Source organism: Pipistrellus hanaki, assembly GCF_964339955.1.
Source record: "Pipistrellus hanaki genome assembly, chromosome: 6".
In the NCBI taxonomy this organism is placed as follows: Eukaryota; Metazoa; Chordata; class Mammalia; order Chiroptera; family Vespertilionidae; genus Pipistrellus; species Pipistrellus hanaki.
In genome coordinates this window covers 27,049,576-27,069,861 of record NC_140508.1, presented here as the reverse complement: position 1 = coordinate 27,069,861, position 20,286 = coordinate 27,049,576, and the positions used below count along the sequence as shown (strand labels likewise).

Sequence of the window (20,286 nt, the reverse complement as noted above, 5' to 3'; positions counted from 1 at the left end):
TCTCTCATCGATGTTTCTAACTCTCTATCTCTCTCCCTTCCTCTCTGTAAAAAAATCAAAATATATTTAAAAAAATTATCATTTTGATTTGCTATATCTTCTCAGTTTTCTTTCTGATTTAACTGTACAAAAATAATCTTGTATGGGTTGGATACGTATTAGTGAAACCAGTTTGTTGAAAGAGTGAGTCACTTTTAGTAAGACACAACAGAAAATAGCTTGATTCTTCTCCCACTTTTGCTTTGGATGATGTTTTTGGCAGATCCCATGGCTTTTGAGTCATTTTGAAGTACTGGAACAATCTAATTTTCAAATATTAGGAAAACTAGTACAGAATAAGCTAAAACTTTTAATTTTCCTATCCAGTTTATAGGTTCTCCTCTTTTCCATTCTCTGGCCTCACCCTTGGCTTGGTGATCATCAGTAAGGAAGAAAGTTCATTTCTAGTTTAACTCTTCTCTCTGCTCCTCCTTCTACCTAGCATTTCTGGCCCCTCCAGAATCGGCAGGGGCAGAAAAGAGGTCAAGGCGGCTGTATTCAGCTGATGGGCATGTTTCATGGCCATTTTTTTCATACACACCCTGATGGGTTCTTTGGTGATACCTTGATCGGTCATTGACACCATGCCATTATTGGATGTATACAGTGCAAATCTTGGGTAACCACTCATGACCTTCAACTCTTGTCCTTTGGTGGTATATCTGTGGAGTGACCCTAAGCCCCTGTCCAGGCAGCCCACTTGAGTGGAGACATTTTAGGATCACCACAACCTCACTGTCCTCCATGGAATCAATTTGATCTCCAGGAAAACTCACATTAGCACCATTAAACTGAAGTGTAGCCCGTTTCCAAGTTTACCACGGCCCAGTTGCCTTGCTCTACTATTGCAGGCAGCATCCAACAGGCTTGAGGGTTCTAACCTTGCACACACCCCACTGAACAGGTTATGAGGTTCTGCAGGAGACTAGCAACCAGCCAAGGAATAGAATAAAAGCCTCTCTTTTATTCTAAGGTATCCCAAGGTATGAAGGGTTGTTTTAGGCAGTTCTGAGCTGATAGGGAAGAAAAGGAAACCAGTCTTTTCTCCTGAGAATTCTCTTTGAAGAAGAGACTTCTGCAATGCAAGTTCTGCTCACATAGACTGCAGAGGTGACCTCTGGACTGGTTGGCCATGTGTTGCAAGTCCTGAGGTCATGTGAAAGGAACTCATCTATTGTCTTTATCACTGAGCCTTTAGCTGGAAAATTGTAACAATAACAGACTTCCCCTTCTATTTAAGAGAAACTTGCAATTATTGGCTTAATAGCAAGATACATAGTAAAGTGTTATACTTTCACCTACATTTATAACTTGTGAATTACCACACTGTAATCTCCCATCACAGTAACGAGAAATACTAAGTATAAAATACATGTTTAATGAATCCACTTATGGTGATTACATGAGATTGGTCTCTGGGGAAAGTAAGCATGACCAAATATAATAAGAGAAGTGAGGTTTCTAATGTGCAACACTCTTTACTTAATTTGGTGAAACAATTGGTCACTTAAATGAAAAAAAAAAAAAGAAATGAAAGTTGGTCATGTTGGCAAAGATGGATAAAACTTGAAACTGGGTTGATAGTCATCTCTGATGGAAATTTCTAAACAGTGCATATTATATATAAGTTTTATATATAATATGTGTATGTGTATATATATATATAAGTATATATGTATATGTGAATATGTTTATATGATGTACCAATACACACATAAGTATACGTTTATAGTCCTGATTATAGCTGTCAGAGAAAGCAATGACATATGATGGAGTTACCTCAAACATATTTTAAGAGTTGGCAAAGAATAAATAGCACAGATAAAGGAGAATGGTTTGGAACAAGAAACATGAACTTTTTCTAACTTTTGGATCAGATAAAAATGAATATAAAATGTATGTATCAGTTTATTGGTTAGTTTATTTTGAAGTAGAAAATAACCGTAAAACATGTAATGATTTTGTATTAGAATCTATAGGTGATAGTATAAGAAGTCATTTTAATGTTATACATTTAATTTTGACTAAAGTTATTTATCAATAATTTTCAAAATATGTTAACGTATTATTTACTACACAATAATGATTTATGTGAATAAAAAGGCACTTATATCTCAGTAATGTCTATGATTTAAAAAAAAACTTTGGAGTTTATAAAAGTAATACATGATCATGCTAAAAATATTGAAGCATATCTGAAAAGCACAAAGAAAGCAGCAAAAGTACTATTAGTCCAATCATAAATAGATAACATTACAGGCAAGAATGAAAAAACACCGGATTGCTTTTTGTTTATTGTTACATTTATTTCTATGAGTTATAAAAAGTTGTGTTGTTGTGTTTTTTTTATGGCAGAACTTCCTTTGATCTATATTTAACCAGCTCCCTTATTTTTCTGTAGAAGACTAAGGAGAATTCCCTTTCATGGCTAGCCTTTATATGTAGGAAGCTGTACCAAGATTGTGTCCAGTATAATAAGAAATCTGCTAAATATAACTTTATTTGTAGAGTAGATTTTTGTGTAATTTTTTTGAGCCTTAGTCAGTTGTTAAGAATTACTTTAAAATGCAGAAAGAGAAATAAGGAAAGTGAGCTATTGCATAAGAACAGAGGTATTTAAACACTTAAGCCTGCTTTTAGTTCTAGCCCTGGAACTGCCTGTGGCAGATAATTTCATTTGGACCTCGGTGTTTTATTTTCTCAATGGGACAGTGTCTGTCTGATTCAGGGATCAAATGCAAGGGGGAAATGTAAATGCTTTTGGCCTGTTTGGGGGGGCATACTTGAAGCAAGATAAGCATTCATGAAGGAGTCCTAAGGTTAGAAAGTTTGGAGCTTTGAGCCATAGATTTTAAAAGGAAAAGTTTTGTATAGAGTTCTACTTTACGTCTTATCAGGTACTGTCTTTGTAAAACTAGCTTCATTCTGTTTCTTTCATTATGAAGCCATCTTTAAAATCATTAACCTTAGGTGAAGAGTGAACACTTTGAAAAATAACTTTAGAGAAGAATAACTGTGAGTGCTATAGTGTGATATAATTGAGAATACTATTTTTTTCCTGTATCATGGGAAAGTATTGAAATGGGTTAGCTAAAAAAAGAAAAGAATATGTTTATTTTCTTAGAGATAATTCAGCCATATTATAGGATAAGACTTAATGTTTTTATACTAAATCATGATATTTCCCCCCAAAGATCTATATATGAAAAATTTAAAAATAAAAGAGAGAAAAATAGAAAGAGAGAAAAAATGGAAACATGCTTTATCACATAGCTATCCCCAAATAAGTTTGGCTTCTAACACATTTTCAGAATTGTTTAAAATTCACTGGATAAGTCAACCTGAAATGGCAGAGCAAAGAGGCTCATGTTTAGGCTAAAACCCTGAGGCTAACGTTTCCATCTTTGCAAGTACATTAAAGACTGCACACATTTTGCATACAAATAATAGCCAAATGTTCCGGGGGTGGTGAATCTATTTCTTCTCCATGATAATTTATGAAGTTGTTAAATTAGGTTTCTTTGGAGTCGTAGCAGTTTATTTCATTAAGCTGTTTACTGGATAAATATTTTCACTAAGCTTTTCATCAACTTCAAAAAGGTATTATTTATTCAATAAAAAAGTGTGAGGATTCTTTTGCAAAGTGCATTTGTTTTTCTTTTTCTTTATAGGTCTCCTCCCCCACACCTTTTGGTTCAAATGAGTCTATTATTTAAACTATTATTTAAACTAGAGGCTTAGTGCATGGAATTTGTGCATGGGGTGGGGAGGGGGTCCCTAAACCAGCAGGTGGACATCCCTCTAGCAATCTGGGACTGCTGGCTCCCAACAGCTTGCCTGCCTGCCTGCCTGCCTGATTGCCTTTTCCTCCCCCCAACTACTCCCCTGCCGGCCTGGTTGTCCCCCAACAGCCCCCATGCCAGCCTGGTTGCTCCCTAACTGTCCAGAAGGAAGTTGAACATCTGGAAGATGTCCAGTCACCTGGTCATACTAGCATATTACCCTTTGGTTAGTATAGATTGCATCAGTAGATCTGCTGTCTCATATGCATAGAAGCAGTGGGTTTTGTTTGTTTGTATGTAAAATCTTTGCCATATTTTACAGCTGTAAGATGAGCTAGAGAAGATCACTATCTGTGTCATGTAAAATATCTGGCTTCTTACATGACCAAACAGTAATTGTGTTTGATGTTACGGTGGACCCCCACTCTGCAGATACTTTTGCACCCATAAATGTGAAGATTCTAGTGAGTGTTTTTCAGATAATGTACATGTACAATTTATAAGCAGTATTTGAGTAAAGACCAAAGTGAGGAAGCAGCATGGTAAATAGAAAAGTGAGAGCTGACTTTCCTGGGTTTGAATACTGTGCCTGCCTTTTACTAGATATACGACCTTCGATGAGGTCCTTAGCTCCCTCTGAGCTTGTCCTCATCTGAAAGAAAGACCCTAGTTGTGAAGATTAATTAAATACTAGGTATAAAGTGCCTAACACATCAGCTGTCTTATGATAGCCACTTCATTAGTGTAGGTCTTTTCTTTCTATAGACAGTTGACAATTAAATATGTCAAGGTGGGTCAGTTGAACAATTCATACATCTCATGATATTTCTGGAAAGGATGCTCCCAGATTTTTTTTTTTTTTTTTTTTTGAGGATTGAATACTTGTCATCAAGTCTCTTGGAAAAGTAATCTGTATCTTTTGCTCATGCATTAATTTATTCAGCATTTGTCAGTACTTGTTATATGCCAGCTTTCATCAGCTCTGGAAGTTCATATTCCTTTAAAAAAATATATATATATATATTATTGATTTTCCACAGAGAGGGAGAAGGATAGAGATCTAGAAACGTCGATGAGAGAGAAACATTGATCAGCTGCCTCCTGCACACCCCCTACCGGGGATGTGCCCTCAACCAATGTACATGCCCTTGACCGGAATCGAACCCGGGACCTTTCAGTCCGCAGACCGATGCTCTATCCACTGAGCCAAACCGGTTTTGACTGGAAGTTTATATTATATCAAGAGAATTCATATAAGAGAGGAATGACTATATTATTTTTTAAGAATTATTGTTATTTTAATCCGTACTAGAGACATTTAAAAAATATATTTTATTGAATTTTTACAGAGAGAAAGGGAAAGGGAGAGAGAGTTAGAAACATTGTTGAGAAACATCAATCACCTGCCTCCTGTACACCCCCTACTGGGGATGTGCCCTCAACCAAAATACATGCCCTTGACTAGAATCAAACCTGGGATCCTTCAGTCTGCAGGCCGATGCTCTATCCATTGTATCCATTGAACCAAACTGGTTAGGGCAGCATTTTTATTTATTTATTTTTTTTAAGAGAGAAAGTAAGAGAGGGAGAGAGGGAGAGAGAGAAATATGTGTGTGAGAGAAAAACACCTATTGGCTGCCTTATGAATATGGATCTACTGGGTATTGAACTCACAACCTTTTGGTATATGGGATGACACTGCAGCCAACTGAGCCACCCAGCCAGGGCGATGACTATGGAATTTTAAGTTCCACAGAAGATGCATTGCTGAGACCCTGTATTAGTGCAAAATACCCTCGTCTGAAACATGACAGCCCTTAGAGGTATCAGTCTTTTCTTGTTTTCTTAGAGGTGTTTCATTTCTGATGTTTATATTAGCCATACCTCTAAACATTTTCATTCAGATTTTGAATACTCTTAAGTTAGAAGTGTCTTCGTTTTTTAATCACTGTGGAATAGCTTTGTGCTCTCTCTCTGCTCCCCCCCACCCCCATCATTTTCTTTTGTGTCCCTAATAGGAGAGTGCAGTGGTAGAATGTTGAGTGGCTTGTTGTTTCTTATGGTTTTCCTGGTAGCTGCTCCCCCTTAAGCGGTTGGCCTTTTAGTGTGAGGCATCCTCTTGACAAGTGCAAACTGTTGATGAAGTCAGTGATGATTACATAACTGTTGTTGGACAGTTATGTGGAGCATCAGAGTTGGTGAAAATAGCAGTTGTTTCTGAGAACACAGCCAGGGAATGGGATGGTGGGGGGGAGAGATAAATTATATCTGCTGTTTGTTAGAATATTTTTGGCAGTGAATTTATGGAAAGCAGCAGCCTAAACTCACAGAAGCTTGTCACTACTAACATGAAATGCAAGTTTAGTAATCTAAACATTTTGGGCAAGTGTAGCATCTCAGGGATGCCACCAGAAAACCTGGCTCCTTTTTCCTTTCCCTCTTTGTTGTCTGCCTTCTGTCCTCATGGTTACGAAATAACTCTGCACCTCCTAGTAGCTATTCTCAGGAAAGAGGAAAGGGGATATGTTCATGTATGAGAATAAACTATCTCAGGGATCGCTCTCTCTCTTGCATCTCATTGGTCAAAACTGTATCACATGGCCATGCTAGCTGCAAGGGAGTATGGAGAACTAACCATTTTAACCTGACCTTTTGCTACCCAGAAGAAAATCAAGGCTATGAATATTAGTTAGACAAATAGTCATGACTGCCATATATGGGGATTTTATTTTTATCATTTCTAGTAGCCTTAGGTTTAGATTTCATGATTTGGTAAGCAGTAGTTGCCACCTCATTCATTTATTTGACAAATATTTATTAAATGCCTGATATATTATAATATACCATTCCCAATTTAATAAAACTAGACCACAAAATATGGCTGCATGAATAAAAATTCATGGATGACTATGGAAGTTAGCTACTGAAAGCTTCTTTTAGCTCATGTAGTAAATTGCTGGAACTGTGATTTTCAAATTAAAAACAAGTGAATTTTGTTTAGCTGACCTCCATCATGCAACTCATTCATAATTATTACCCACACACTCCCTTCTTTGACCTTTGATCTTTTTGCAGATAAATTTGGAAGCCTGCTTCATAAGGCCGAGTTGCTCTGGCTTTCCCATTATACTCTCCCAGGTTTTATGTGCTTATCCATTAAGTCAGACAATTGCCCTTTTCATAATTGGGTATTGTTATTTTTTCTTTTTATTTGAAAGGAAACAGATTGTTTTAGGCCAGGAAAACTTAAAAAAGAAAACAGAAAACCTTCAACTACATTTGTTTTTTGTAATCATCAAATCTCATGTTAGGATTCAGCAGTCTTGTGCATATTCTATTCCGAGGGAACCCAAGTTTGTTCTTGCCCCTTTTTCACTTTGAGGCAGGCTTGCACAGATTCACCAGGGTCTCTCCTTAAATTGTGTTCAAGGTCAGATTTCCAATAGTGGGTCTTTCAGTCAACTTCCTAGGCTGTGAGAATGATTTTACTTGGTGTGTGACTTTTCTTTGTTGTGAAAGCTGAGTTCTAGCCTCATGTGATCTCTTCTAGTCTCTTTCAAATTCTAGCTAGATTAGTGGTATCATCTATACAGTGCCCATCTTTTGGCTGTTTCACAGCAGTAGATGATTCAGGTAGCCGAAGTGGGTTGTAAAGCTGATAGTTTTTACCTGTGACCCCAAATTTTGCACTAAGAGAGACTATTTTTTATTGGTCCCCACACAGACTCTTGTTTAGAAAGTTTTTACTCATGAAATAGATCACATTGATATTAATTATAGGTTGTCAATCCCCCTGCTTATATTAATCAAAGGCATATTTAACTGTCCACAGTATTCAACAAGCATGAGATAACCAATATTTCTATGTTGATATCACTTAATTCAAAGCAGAGATACTTGACATAAAACAGTGCTTTATTGCAGTTAAATATATACCTCTAATTTGGCTTATGAAATATTGGAAGGAAGCTTCAAGGCCATTATTACTTCACTTATAAAACCATAACTGCAGGCTGTGCACTTTTCCTCATGTGGCACTTAATGACCATCTTTTAACTTTTAGAAAATTTTAAATGTAACAAAATTATAGTGAATATTACATTGAACCTTTATATATATATATATATATATATATATATATATATATATATATATATATCTCCATCATTAAACCTTCAGCTAGCATTACTAAGCCATCATTAAACTTATGGGTGTCGAACTCAATCAGAGAAGGGGCCAAAATCTAAAATCCAGCCTAAATCGCCGGCCGAATGGTTTACTGAACAGTCATAAACTGACAATGTCATAAACTGACAGCGGAGTGCAGTGATGACAGCGCGGTGCGGGCCACATTGCAAGGCCTGGCGGGCTGGATTTGGCCCGCGGGCCGTGTGTTTGACACATGTGATTAAACTATAACAAAACCATGGGCACTTTGTTTCATCTGTTACCCATCAACAACCCCAACTGCATTGTTTTGAAGCAAATCCTAGCTTTATTATTTGTGGATGGCCCATTTATGACCTGGAAATCTACAAGCTCTAAGCTCTATCCCAGTTGTTGCTATGCCATTGATTATGATTTGGCTCCATGTGTGGCTGTTGACCCACGTTTCTATATCAGTCATCAGTCTCTCTTGCCTTTCTTTTGTTAGCAGAGTTGACCTGCCTCTGAAATTTCAGAAATAGAATAGACAGCTATCACTGACCCTAACTACTGTATTGGCAGTGAGAGCCCAAGCAATGCTGGCTAATAGCTGCAGTGAAGAAAAGCAGGAGAAAAAATGGCTTCAGATTCTGGCTTGCTTAGGGGAATCCATGTGGAGGATTGGTGTTGCTTCAAAAGAAAGAGGTTCTGGAGCTAAATGTGGCCAAGAAGGGTTGTATTCAACCTTGGCTATATGCAGGTATGATGGGAGAATTTCTTACTTAAAGTTTACCAAGGATTTTTATTGTCTGAAAAGAAGGTGGTAACTGAAGCAGCCACCAGATAATCTAGGAGTCTCCTTTCGACGTATGTGTGTGTGTGTGTGTGTGTGTGTGTGTGTGTGTGCATTCTTTGAATTTACACACTGGTAGTCATTTCAAGTCCTTGGAGCTTTTTTGGGTAAGAAATCTGGCCATTGTTTCTGAATCTACACATAATTATTCATATTGAAAGTTAAATTGATTTTCACAGGAAACCTGCCATGCCAGGGTCAGAGTCGGGATGATATTCTTGTGGACATTATTCCATTGGTCATTTTAATTAGATTTAATGGAAGTGATTTATAATAGTAGATGGTTAACTTATTTAATACCAAATAATTTATTTTCTTCCTTGGGCTTGAGTATATAAAATTAGAATATTAGGCTATTTTAATCTATACCAACACATAATTTTGAATAGAAGAATTACACGTAGTGTTTGATTGTGATTAGCAAGTTTTTTGTCAACTATTTATTGAAAATAATAAATGTAAAATAAACTCAGATGGATCCTATTTTGATTTACTTTTCTTTATATGTTTTTATTGATTTAAAAGTCCAAGATAAGAAAAATAGAGCCCATATATGCTCTTAAGAGCTTGGACAATAAAAGAAAATTCAACAGGAGACATCAGCTTATAATTCTGTTACCTTCTGTTACCTCCACAATCTATTACAACCTCTTCACTTCATTTTTGCACTGGGAAATATAAATAGAAGTGGAGTTCTATACATTTATTTCTTCATTTATACATTTACTTCTTGGACTTAACATATTTGAGAATAGTCATTGGAATAGATATGAAGGAAATACTTCAATGCTAGTTTTGAAAAATTCCATTTAACATTTATCCATTTCTATTTGCTTTTACCCATTTGCTCCTTAGAAATCAAATAATTGGAATAAAAGCTCTTCAAAATATATCATTTAGATATAAATAAATATTTTAATTCTGACTTGAAAGTTTTCCATTGTTTAATAGTGTACATGAAACCATGACATGAGGGAATTTGGGCAGGTCTTTAAAGTTCGTCTTTGCAATTCTATTATTAGTGAATAGCCTTTCTTCTTTTTCCCCCATAGGAGAAGACGGGTTCCCTGTGATCTGGAATCCTGAAATGTGATCTTCCTTAAAAAGGTAGGCGTATGTCCTTTTAAAAATTAATTTGTGACTTTCAAAAATTGTGTTATCTTGATTAAATTGCAACTTAGACTCTTTAATCTGGAAACAAGTTTTATGCTGTTAATGCCTGTCATTGTGGTTGATTTAAAATCTCATATTCAGCTTCCTAAATTCAGCATTGAATTTGCCAGGCTTTTTAAAAGAATGACTCTTCTGAGCGAGTGTATGATGTCTACAGCAGTCTATATGTGATATGTAATAAGTGAATGTCTCTCAGTAGCTACAATTTTTTTATTGAAATATATTAATTTTAGCTTATCTTGTTGAAATATGGTCCTCTTTCCTCCCTCCCCCCCCAAGTGGGTGACATCATTCTAGGAAGGCCAGAGAGTTGGGAAGTAGAATATGATCTGGCTAGGAAAGGTTGTCATATCTTCCTATTTTTTTTTCTATGAGATTTATTTTCATCGTGTGAATTGTGATTTGCTCCATACTTTATTTGCTGTAACAAAGTTATGAGCATTCTTTGGTTTATGGCATTTTTTGTAATTTATCTGGGCTCTTTAAAATGTTTTTAAATTTCATGGGCTGAGCTCCGAGCCCAGCAGTTGTTTTATTTTCATCTAATAAATTTTACTCTGAAAGGTGTGCTTGAGGATCTTGATCCTGACAGCGTCATGACCAGAGCAAGGCCTGCAGAGTCAAGGAAGTTGTGGGCACAAGTGCCACAGGATCTCCTCTGAGATTCTGTGATGTTCCAAGATCACAGAGGTCAAATATGACCTTGTGTCACTAGCCTCCAATGTTTCCCTTTGGGCTCCTCTCAGGTTGTAAGATTTGAGCAAGTCTGGGCAGCAGTTTTATGGTGTAGAAACATTTCTTCCTCGTTTTATAATGTGATGGTGATGGGGTCTTTATTCTTCTGTCAGCTTCACAAAAGTGAATGTTCATCTCCAACTGTCAGTGACCTTGTCCACCTCCAGCCTAGGAATAGCTCAGTTCTCCTCTCTGACACAGCTCCCAAGCTAGCTACCCACATATTACTAATAAAACTTCACCTACTATATATATATATATTTTTCACAGAGAGGAAGGGAGAGAGACAGAGAGCTAGAAACGCCGATGAGAGAGAAACACCTACCAGCTGCCTCCTGCACACCCCCTACTAGGGATGTGCCCGCAACCAACGGGAATTGAATCCAGGACCTTTCAGTCCGCAGACTGACGCTCTACCACTGAGCCAAACCGGTTTCGGCTCATCTACCTCTTGATGGTAAAAAAGAATTAGATTAAATCTTTGGGAATCTATTAATAGCATGAAGAACAAACATGCTTTTTTTTTTTTTTTTTTTTTTAAATATATTTTATTGATTTTTTACAGAGAGGAAAGGAGAGAGACAGAGAGCTAGAATCGTCGATGAGAGAGAAACATCGACCAGCTGCCTCCTGCACACCCCCTACCGGGGATGTGCCCGCAACCAATGTACATGCCCTTGACCGGAATCGAACCTGGGACCTTTCAGTCCACAGACCAACGCTCTACCGCTGAGCCAAACCAGTTTCGGCACAAACATGCTTTCTAATCTCTGAATTGGAAATAGAAGGGTTTAAGCTAAGGTGGACTATTTGGCCTACCAAAGATAAGCTGAAACACCAGTGTAAATTCAGCATTTGCACATCAGTACTACAAGAGAGTATTTGAAAATAGAGACATCAAACTGCTAATTTGCTTCAGAAATGGATTTAAAAAATCTGTTATATGCAGATAGATGAATTAAGGGAAATGACTGCAAAGTGACTAAGTAAAGGCTTGTTATATATTTTTTTCTCAAATTATTTCTTCAGATGTTGGCTTCAAAGATGAAACCGAGACACAGGAATTAATCACAGGCAGAGGGTGAAGATACTTTTGATGAAATGATGATAGGGAAGGAACTTGGTGAACATAAGAGTTATGGGAAATTCAAATAGTTAGACCTTGATCGGTGAATCTAAAAGGATAACTGGGCTTAGCTGAAGCATAAATAATTATTACCTATCTGCTACTACGTAGATATACATTGAAAAATTTGACTTCAAACGTTATGAAAGATGTTTTTTCTCATTTCTCTAACTCTAATCTAAAGACTCTCATGTGAACAATGACCCACATCTCTGCAACATATTGTCACATATCAGTTGGACATTTAGAGACATGGTATTTAAAAGACAGCTCCTAACCTGTATGGGCCACAGAGCCCAGGAGACTATGGGATATTGTAAGAGGTCTCAATGCCCGTGGTAGTACCAAGGATGGTTCACGTCCCATGCGTATGTATATGAGTATTTGACAATTATCTGTAGCTGCTGCTGTTCTGAAGAAATGTACATGAATATAAAGTGTTACTGTATTAAGAGGTGCTTCCTGACATAATGTATTTTCTTTACAGGAGTTAAAGCACAATTTGTAAAAGGTTATTAATTCATTTGACATTAAAAATGGGTCATTATAGCCTGGCTGGTGTGGCTCAGTGGTTGAACGTCAACCCAAGAATCAGGAGGTTAACATTTTGTCTGCAGTAGACACTTGTCACCAGTTGGGTTTCCCAGCATCTGAATATTTTTCCTGAATTGGGGGAAACCCATCATTGTATGAAACTGGGTGGGTGAGAGTGCCCTTGTTCCTTTTAATTGCTGAAACAGAAATACCCACCTTTGTTTTTCCTAACTTCTGCCAGCTAGCAGGAGCACAGGATTTATGGTCTGCCAAACCTGGGATTGTGCCTCTGGAGTGATTGATGGCTTAGAATTCTGCCCATCTGGTGCACGCAGCAGCACTGGTGGCCGTGTACAGAGCTAGTTGTGGTGACCAGGGCCAGCAACTTTGGTGGTAGGTGTAACAGAGTCGACTGTTGAGAAGAAAATAGAAATGCTAAGGAAAACAGCTTTTCTGCATATGTTAGGAGGCTAGACTAGCTTCACCTATTCCAACTAACATTTTCCTCTACCTGGGGTAATAATGACAGGATAATTAAAGACCTTCAAGAGAAGCAGATATCAGTGATTCATGAAATTAGTCATAACACAGGTAAGACATCCTGACATTCTTTTAGGGAAATAAATTCTATCATTAACCTTTACTAAAAAGAATGCATATCTCAGAATTACAAACATCCCACTTTGGTTTAGGAATGAAACGTCTTTTGTTTTTCTTCTTCTTCTTCTTCTTCTTCTTCTTTTTTTTTTTTTTTTTGTAGAGATTGTTTCTTTTGCTCAGATTCTAATCAACACCATTGCCTGTGAACAGTCACATTTCTGATTCTTAGCGGCTAGGTTGACGGGCCTATTTTGTTTGTTTTCCAGAACAAGCAGACTGTGCCATATTGTTTTACATGGTGTTTAAGCATATTGTCTGTTCTTCCTGTGTACTGCTTCCCTACTGTGGTGCACACAGCAGCTGTGTGACCATCTGTGTCAAATCTGGGACACCTCTCCTAAACTCCATGCTCTGTCTTTTTTTGTTCCTCTTGTTAGATGCATGTGATTGTGAAGTGTAGTGGATGATCAGGAGGTAGGATTGAAGAAATCTGGGTCTAAATTGTTCCATGAAGAAGGTCTCTCTTTTTTTAATTTTATTGATTTTTTACAGAGAAGAAGGGAGAGAGATAGAGAGCTAGAAACATCGATGAGAGAGAAACATCGACCAGCTGCCTCCTGCACACGCCCTATTGGGGATGTGCCTGCAACCAACGTACATGCCCCTGACCGGAATCGAACCTGGGACCTTTCAGTCTGCAGACCAACGCTCTACCACTGAGCCAAACCGGTTTCGGCATGAAGAAGGTCTCTTCACTAACAAGGAACACCTATCTACATGTTTCTGCACAGAACTTATTTGATGATCATATGTGCAATTTTCCTACTAATAACTCTATACAATAGAAGAAGACGTATAAATTATGTGAGCATGAGAGGAAGAAATAAATTTCTATGTGTTGAGCCTTTATACATTTTTTGGATCTATTTGTTACAGAAGCTGATATTAGCCTTATACACTCTCATTTAGATTTGTAAATGTTACCATTTCTTCTTATCAGTTATTTGCTGACATTTTTCTCTTTTTAGTTGCTCATTATCTGGAATCTTCCTCTGCATAGTAGCTACTGCACAGTAGCATGAGTTAAACATAGTTATGATGAAGCTATTGGAGAAGCTAGGACTCATATTTCCCTATTATAGCCCCATATTGCTTATAGATAGACCTAAGAATCAGAAGACAGCTTTATGTCTTATTAGAAAAACAATTTGCTAGTTTTGTAAAATGGAGAATCAGCATTTTGAGTGACTTTTTAAATGAAGATTGTGGTTTCCGAGTATCCAAATTTAGTGACTAATTTTCACTTCCAGATGTAAGGGTTTCATGTAGGGTGTAGAGGCAGACAGTGAAGGTGGAAAGGATGCTATGAAGTCATCTTGGAGTAAAGCAGAGGAAGAAAATATGTGATGCTCATTCAAAAATCTCCATGTCGTAGGTCCAGAGATCCCTTTACATTTGGCACGATGTGTAAATGATTGCTTGGCAGAGCTGAGGTGTTAGGGATTTAATATATCTATTTTTTAGTTTATGGTATATTGACTAATAACATTTTCCTTTTTTAAAACATAGAAATAGCCTCTGTGTGCTTGTGAGGTTATTAACAGAGGTTTTAAGTATGCCATATATTTAAAATGTTTTGAGTCCTGTGGGGGTGGGGATACTTAATAAACACATAAATATTTATGTTAATAGATTGTTTCTGTTGACTTAGTATGCCTCCATTTTCCCTCCTTTAATAACGAAAGAGCATCTTTCAAGTGCTATGTAACAGCTTGAGCAAAATATACGACATTTTTAGTGTCCACGCTGTGTAGCTTGGGACAGATGATTTAATCTCTCCTTCCATAACTCTACCATTTCCAGGCACTATTCAGGAAGATTATTATAAACAAAGTAAAAGGTTTGCACAAAGGAGCCACATGACTGTCACTTTTATCTAAATTATGATGTGATAATATTTATGTTAAGGACTTATTCTTGTAGGAACACCACAACCTCACTCCCATTACCTTCACTTTTCTTAAAGTCTGCTCTTCCAGTGTATTTTATTTTTATTTTATATTAACATATTGACGTGTACTCTATGCCATCGAAGAGAGTATATCTCGAATGTTTTGGTCTCAGGCTCCTTTATGCCCTTAAAAATTATTCAGGGTCCTGAACAGCTTCCATGTATGTGGCCTATATGATAAATATCTGCCATGTTAGGAATTAAGATAAAGACTTTAAAAATGGCCGAAACCGGTTTGGCTCAGTGGTAGAGCATCAGTCTGCGGACTGAAAGGTCCCAGGTTCGATTCCGGTCAGGGGCATGTACGTTGGTTGCGGGCACATCCCCGGTAGGGGGTGTGCAGGAGGCAGCTGGTCGATGTTTCTCTCTCATCGACGTTTCTAGCTCTCTATCTCTCTCCCTTCCTCTCTGTAAAAAATCAATAAAATATATATATTTTTAAAAAGACTTTAAAATGCTTATTAATTTTAGATACTAATAATAAATCCATTACATGTTAATATGAAAACATTTTTAAATTAAAAAAATTACTGTATTTTGAAAATAAGTTTGGTGAAGAGAGTGGTGCTGTTTTATATTTTTGCAATTCTTTAATTTCTGACTTAATAGAAGGTATCCTGATTCTCCTAATTGCTTCTGTATTCTGTTGAGAGATCAAAAATGATGAGGCCTCTGAAGGACTCCAACTTGGGAAAGAATGAGAGTTAAAAAGACAAGTGTTCATTTGCCTTAGTGTCATCATGAAATTATGGTGCCCCTGAGGTGGTCTTGGGACCAAACTTTGAGAACTGCTGCTGTATGCTGAAGCCCTACACCTTGCCTGTAGTGTCTCTAGTTTGGTCACATGCACTACTTTGTACCAGAGAATCTCCATCCAGAGAGTGTGTTTGTAGTAAGAAGTCAAGGATGAGAAAAAAACCGAGTCATATATTAAAAGGTTCTATCTGCAGGAACCTATATCACCTAATTGATCAAATGCAAGCATTTAAAATACCAGTGTGTGTATACGTCTATACTGTATTTCTGTAAACGAGAGGCATCTCAAAGTATTGATAATTGGAATTATGAGTGTTTACATTTGTGATGAGATGATGGGCAGTTTCCAAATATTAGTAAATATATTTGTCAGATTTAATGGTTTCTGAATAACAAACCAGTGCCATACAACAAAAAGTTATTTACTTATTACAATGGCTTAATACTTATATTATGCATTATCATAGGTATTTCTCCTTCGCGCATCTGGAGGTTAGCTAGGATTTGATTTACCTTGGCTGTGCTCCACTGGGCTTGGCTCCAAGCTGTGGGCTGGGGTCAGGGTTGCTCCCTGTGTCTGTCTCTCTCTTGGTATTTGCATGGGGCATTCTTCTGCGATGGCAGACGTGTAAAGACCAACGAGAAGCCTTTACTGTCTCTTAAGGCCTTTACTTGGACCTCATCCACCATCATTTCAATTCACATACCATTGATAAAGCAAATAAAATGTTCAAGCTTGATAGCAATGTGGTAGGAAAGTGAGAGGTGTGGGGGTGGGTAGTGAGAGGGAAGAACTGTTGGCCTTGAAATATTCTAATCTTACCACAATGTGCAATTCCAAATGTTAGTAAATAACTATTTCTATCTAGGTAATTCTTACAGAAATAACTAAAGGGCTAAACTAAAATTTACATTTTAGGCTGCAATCTTCCTATTGATTGTGTCCTCAAACCATCTAACCCTTCTTCCCCATTCTCACAGCTGCTTTTCAAGTTGCTTCTTGATCCTATTGATCTGAACTATTGTGAGAGTCTCTAAATTGGTCTCTGTCCTAGTAACTATTGCCATGCAACACACCACTCCAAGTCTAAGTGCTCAAAACCACGGCGGTCTTGAATCTGCAGTGAGGGCAGGTAGAGCAGAGAGGCTTGTGTTTGCTCCTTGTGGCATCAGCCAGAGTGTCTTGACTGCACACCACAAGGTTCACTTCTGAGATGTTGGTCCCAGCTGTCATTTGGGATCTAAGGGCCAGAAACCTCAGTTTATCTCCAGGTGGGCTGTGCATGGACTGCTTGGGCTTCCTCATAGCATGGTTGCTGGCTTATTCACCTCCCTAAAACATAGATCCCATTGTTCCCCATTTTCTACCAAACAGGAAACAAGTTCATTTTGCTCCAGAATGATCAATTTATGTTTATTCTAATCCCTCTTTAACTTTCCTTGTGGTCCAACCAAACTTGGGGCTTTTTCTCCTTTTGCCTTTGATCATATATTGCTGTTTTTGCTCTCTCTTCCTAGAACATTATGCTGGTCATCTTTTCATATTCTACCATTCTGTGCTTCAAGTAAATACTATCTTCTCACGAAGATTTCTATTCTTATGTAAAAGGCCCTTTGTTTTCTCTTATAGTAAATTTTAACTCTATCCCCTTTAAAGACCTCTTAGGTTCTCTCTTATATAACAATACTAGAGAGGCCCATTGTATGAAGATTCGTGCAATAGGCCTTCCTTCCTCTGGCTGCCAGCACCAGTTTTCCTCTGGCACCCAGGACCCAGGCCTTTGCTCTGAGGGCTGCCTTCTGTCTGCTCTGGCCAGAGCCTTCAGGCTTCTCCACTCCGGCCAAAGCACCACTCCTGTAGCTCCCTCTAAGCGCGCCCCCCCCCCCCCCCCATAGCAGGCATCCCTTCCTGCCCAGCAACTCCACGCCTGCATATGCAAATTAACCCATAATCTTTGTTGGGTTAATTTGCATACTCACTCCTGATTGGCTGGTGGGTGTCGTGGATATGCAGTCAACTTGCATATTTCTCTTTTATTAGTGTAGATATGCATGTGTATGTGTTTTATATACTTTAGAAGAGTTTATGTCCCTTGAAGGGAGTCCATCTATTTATATAATACTAGAGGCCTGGTGCATGAAATTCGTGCATATGGTGGTGGTCCCTCAGCCCCAGCCTTGCCCTCTTGCAGTCTGGGAGCTCTTGGGGGATGTCTAACTGCTGGCTTAGGCCTGCTCCCTTGGGCCTAAGCCAGCATTTGGACATCCCTAGCACTGCTGGAGAGGCAGGAGTGGCTCCTGCTACCGCCATTGCGCTCGCCAGTCATGAGCCCTGCTTCTGGCTAAGTGGAAATGCACTGACCACCAGGGGGCAGCTCCTGCACTGAGCATCTACACCCTGGTGGTCAGTGCACATCATAGTGACTAGTTGTTCTACTGTTGGGCCGAATCCAGCTCTCCAACACCCCCTGAGGAGTCTTGGATTGTGAGAGGGCATAGGCCAGACTGAGAGAACCCATGGGTGCACAATTAGGAGGGGAGGGATACAGAAGGTTGGCCAACTGGGGAGGGACCTTGGGAGGGCTCCAGGTCATGTCTGACCCATCGCATTCAATCCTGATTGGACCCCATCAGCAAGCTAACCTATTGGTCAAAGCATCTGCCCTCTGGTAGTCAGTGCATGTCATAGTGACTAGTCAACCAGTCAACCGTCTTCATCCTAATGGTCAGCGCATGTCATAGCCAGCTGTTGAGTGGCCTTAGCATATCATTAGCATATTATGCTTTGATTGGTTGAACAGCTGATCAGATGATTGGACACTTAGTATATTAGGCTTTTATTATATTGGATTAATCTTTAAATGCTATAATATTTTGAAATACGTAAAACAAGTGCTTGCTTTGAGAGTATGAATGGAATTAACAAAGTATGTTTACACTCACCTGAAAACCGATTATTGACTAATATTGCTGTTTAACTATAAAATAAATAAGTAAAACTATGCAATGACTTAACTACCAACATTAATACTATTAAAAAGATTTTATTTGTAATAATGATAGATAACTGTACAAAAGAGGGGAGTGTCTTACCTAGACGTGTGTAGGAACTAAGCAAGGAAAGCTGTACAATTTAATCATAGGACATAAAATAAGTTGCAACTTTGTGGAGAATGATACTCTGTTTTTGGAAAGTAATTCAAAAATATCAGTTTTTCTTAGTTAAACTACAAACACCATACAATCCCTATCAAACTGGGGAGCGTGCCAAAATGATTCTGAAGTTCATCTGGAAGAATGAACCTATAAAACCAGAATTATAAGAAATATTTATCTCAGGTACTTGACATTGCAAATATCCAAGAATAATGTGTTCGTGATGATTGAACAGTTGTAATGATACAACAATACATCAATGAATAAAATATAGAATCTATTTTTAGATAAGTTTAGAAGGTAATTTAGTATGTGATAAGGTTGGCATTTCAAATTGGAAGGAAAAAGATGAATTATTCAGTAAAAGGTGTTGGGACACCTGCCTAGTCATCTGGAAAACTAAAGCAGAATCCATTCCAAACACCTCATACAAAAATAATTCTAGGGGATAAAAATTATAAATGTAACAAGGTAAGTTATAAATGTATGAGTACAATATATGGATGAATTATTTTACAATTATGTAGTGGGAAAGGCATCTATCTCTAAGTAGAAATCATGAAGGCAAGAATTAAAAATTTTAAGCTATACAAATCATTTTAAATCTTTTATTATTTTATTTTAGTGAAGTGGAATGCCATATTAACTTACTTATAGGACATTATCTGGGGAAATATTTGCATAACATATGACAAACAAAGGGCATATATTCCTAATGTACAAAGAGGTTTACAAGTACCTCTTACGGTTTTATCAACAACATGAACATCTTAATAGAATTATGGGAGAAAACATAAATAGGTAACTCATAAAATAATAAATATGGGGCCAGCAAACATTAAAAGTATGTGCAGTCCTACTAACAATCAAAAGTGCAAATTAGCTCGGCTGGAGTGGCTAAGTGGTTGAGTCCACCTATGAACCAGGAGGTCACAGTTGGATTCCTGGTCAAGGCAAGTGCCCGGGCGTGATCCCCAGTAGGGGCTTGCAGGAGACAGTCGCCCAATGATTCTTTCTCATTATTGATCTTTCTATCTCTCCTTCCTTCCTCTCTGAAATCAATAAAAAAAAAAAGTGCAAATTAAACCAATAATGGTGAAAAGAAAACAAAAACAAACCTCTACAATTGGTGATGGTGTGGGGAAGGAAGTACTATAACATAGTTCTTCTCAAACTGGTGAAGGACTATTTTTCCCCAGTCTGTTTTTTGATTGATATATTGTAAAATACAGTAAAAATAAATAACATAAATAACCAGAAAAAGAAATAGACAACATAAAATCTGAAATGTATTTCTATAAGATGTTCATCAGATATAAAATTACTCCGTCGAATTCCCATAAAAGTTTCTACATTTTCTCTCAGTTTCTGAGCC

General features: G+C 37.7%; 1 protein-coding gene across 7 annotated transcripts in view; it reads left to right on the top strand.

The window, feature by feature from the left end:
* The window catches only part of PLCB4 (phospholipase C beta 4), a 368,787-nt gene that overhangs the window by 16,132 nt on the left and 332,369 nt on the right, over positions 1–20,286 (top strand). For 5 of the 7 annotated variants that reach the window (XM_084887441.1, XM_084887446.1, XM_084887440.1 and 2 more), the window contains exon 2: positions 9,873–9,927. The exons of the other annotated variants lie outside the window; for them this stretch is intronic. The gene's annotated coding sequence lies outside the window, so the exon portion shown is untranslated. The remainder of the gene's footprint in view (positions 1–9,872; positions 9,928–20,286) is intronic. 7 annotated transcript variants of the gene reach the window in all.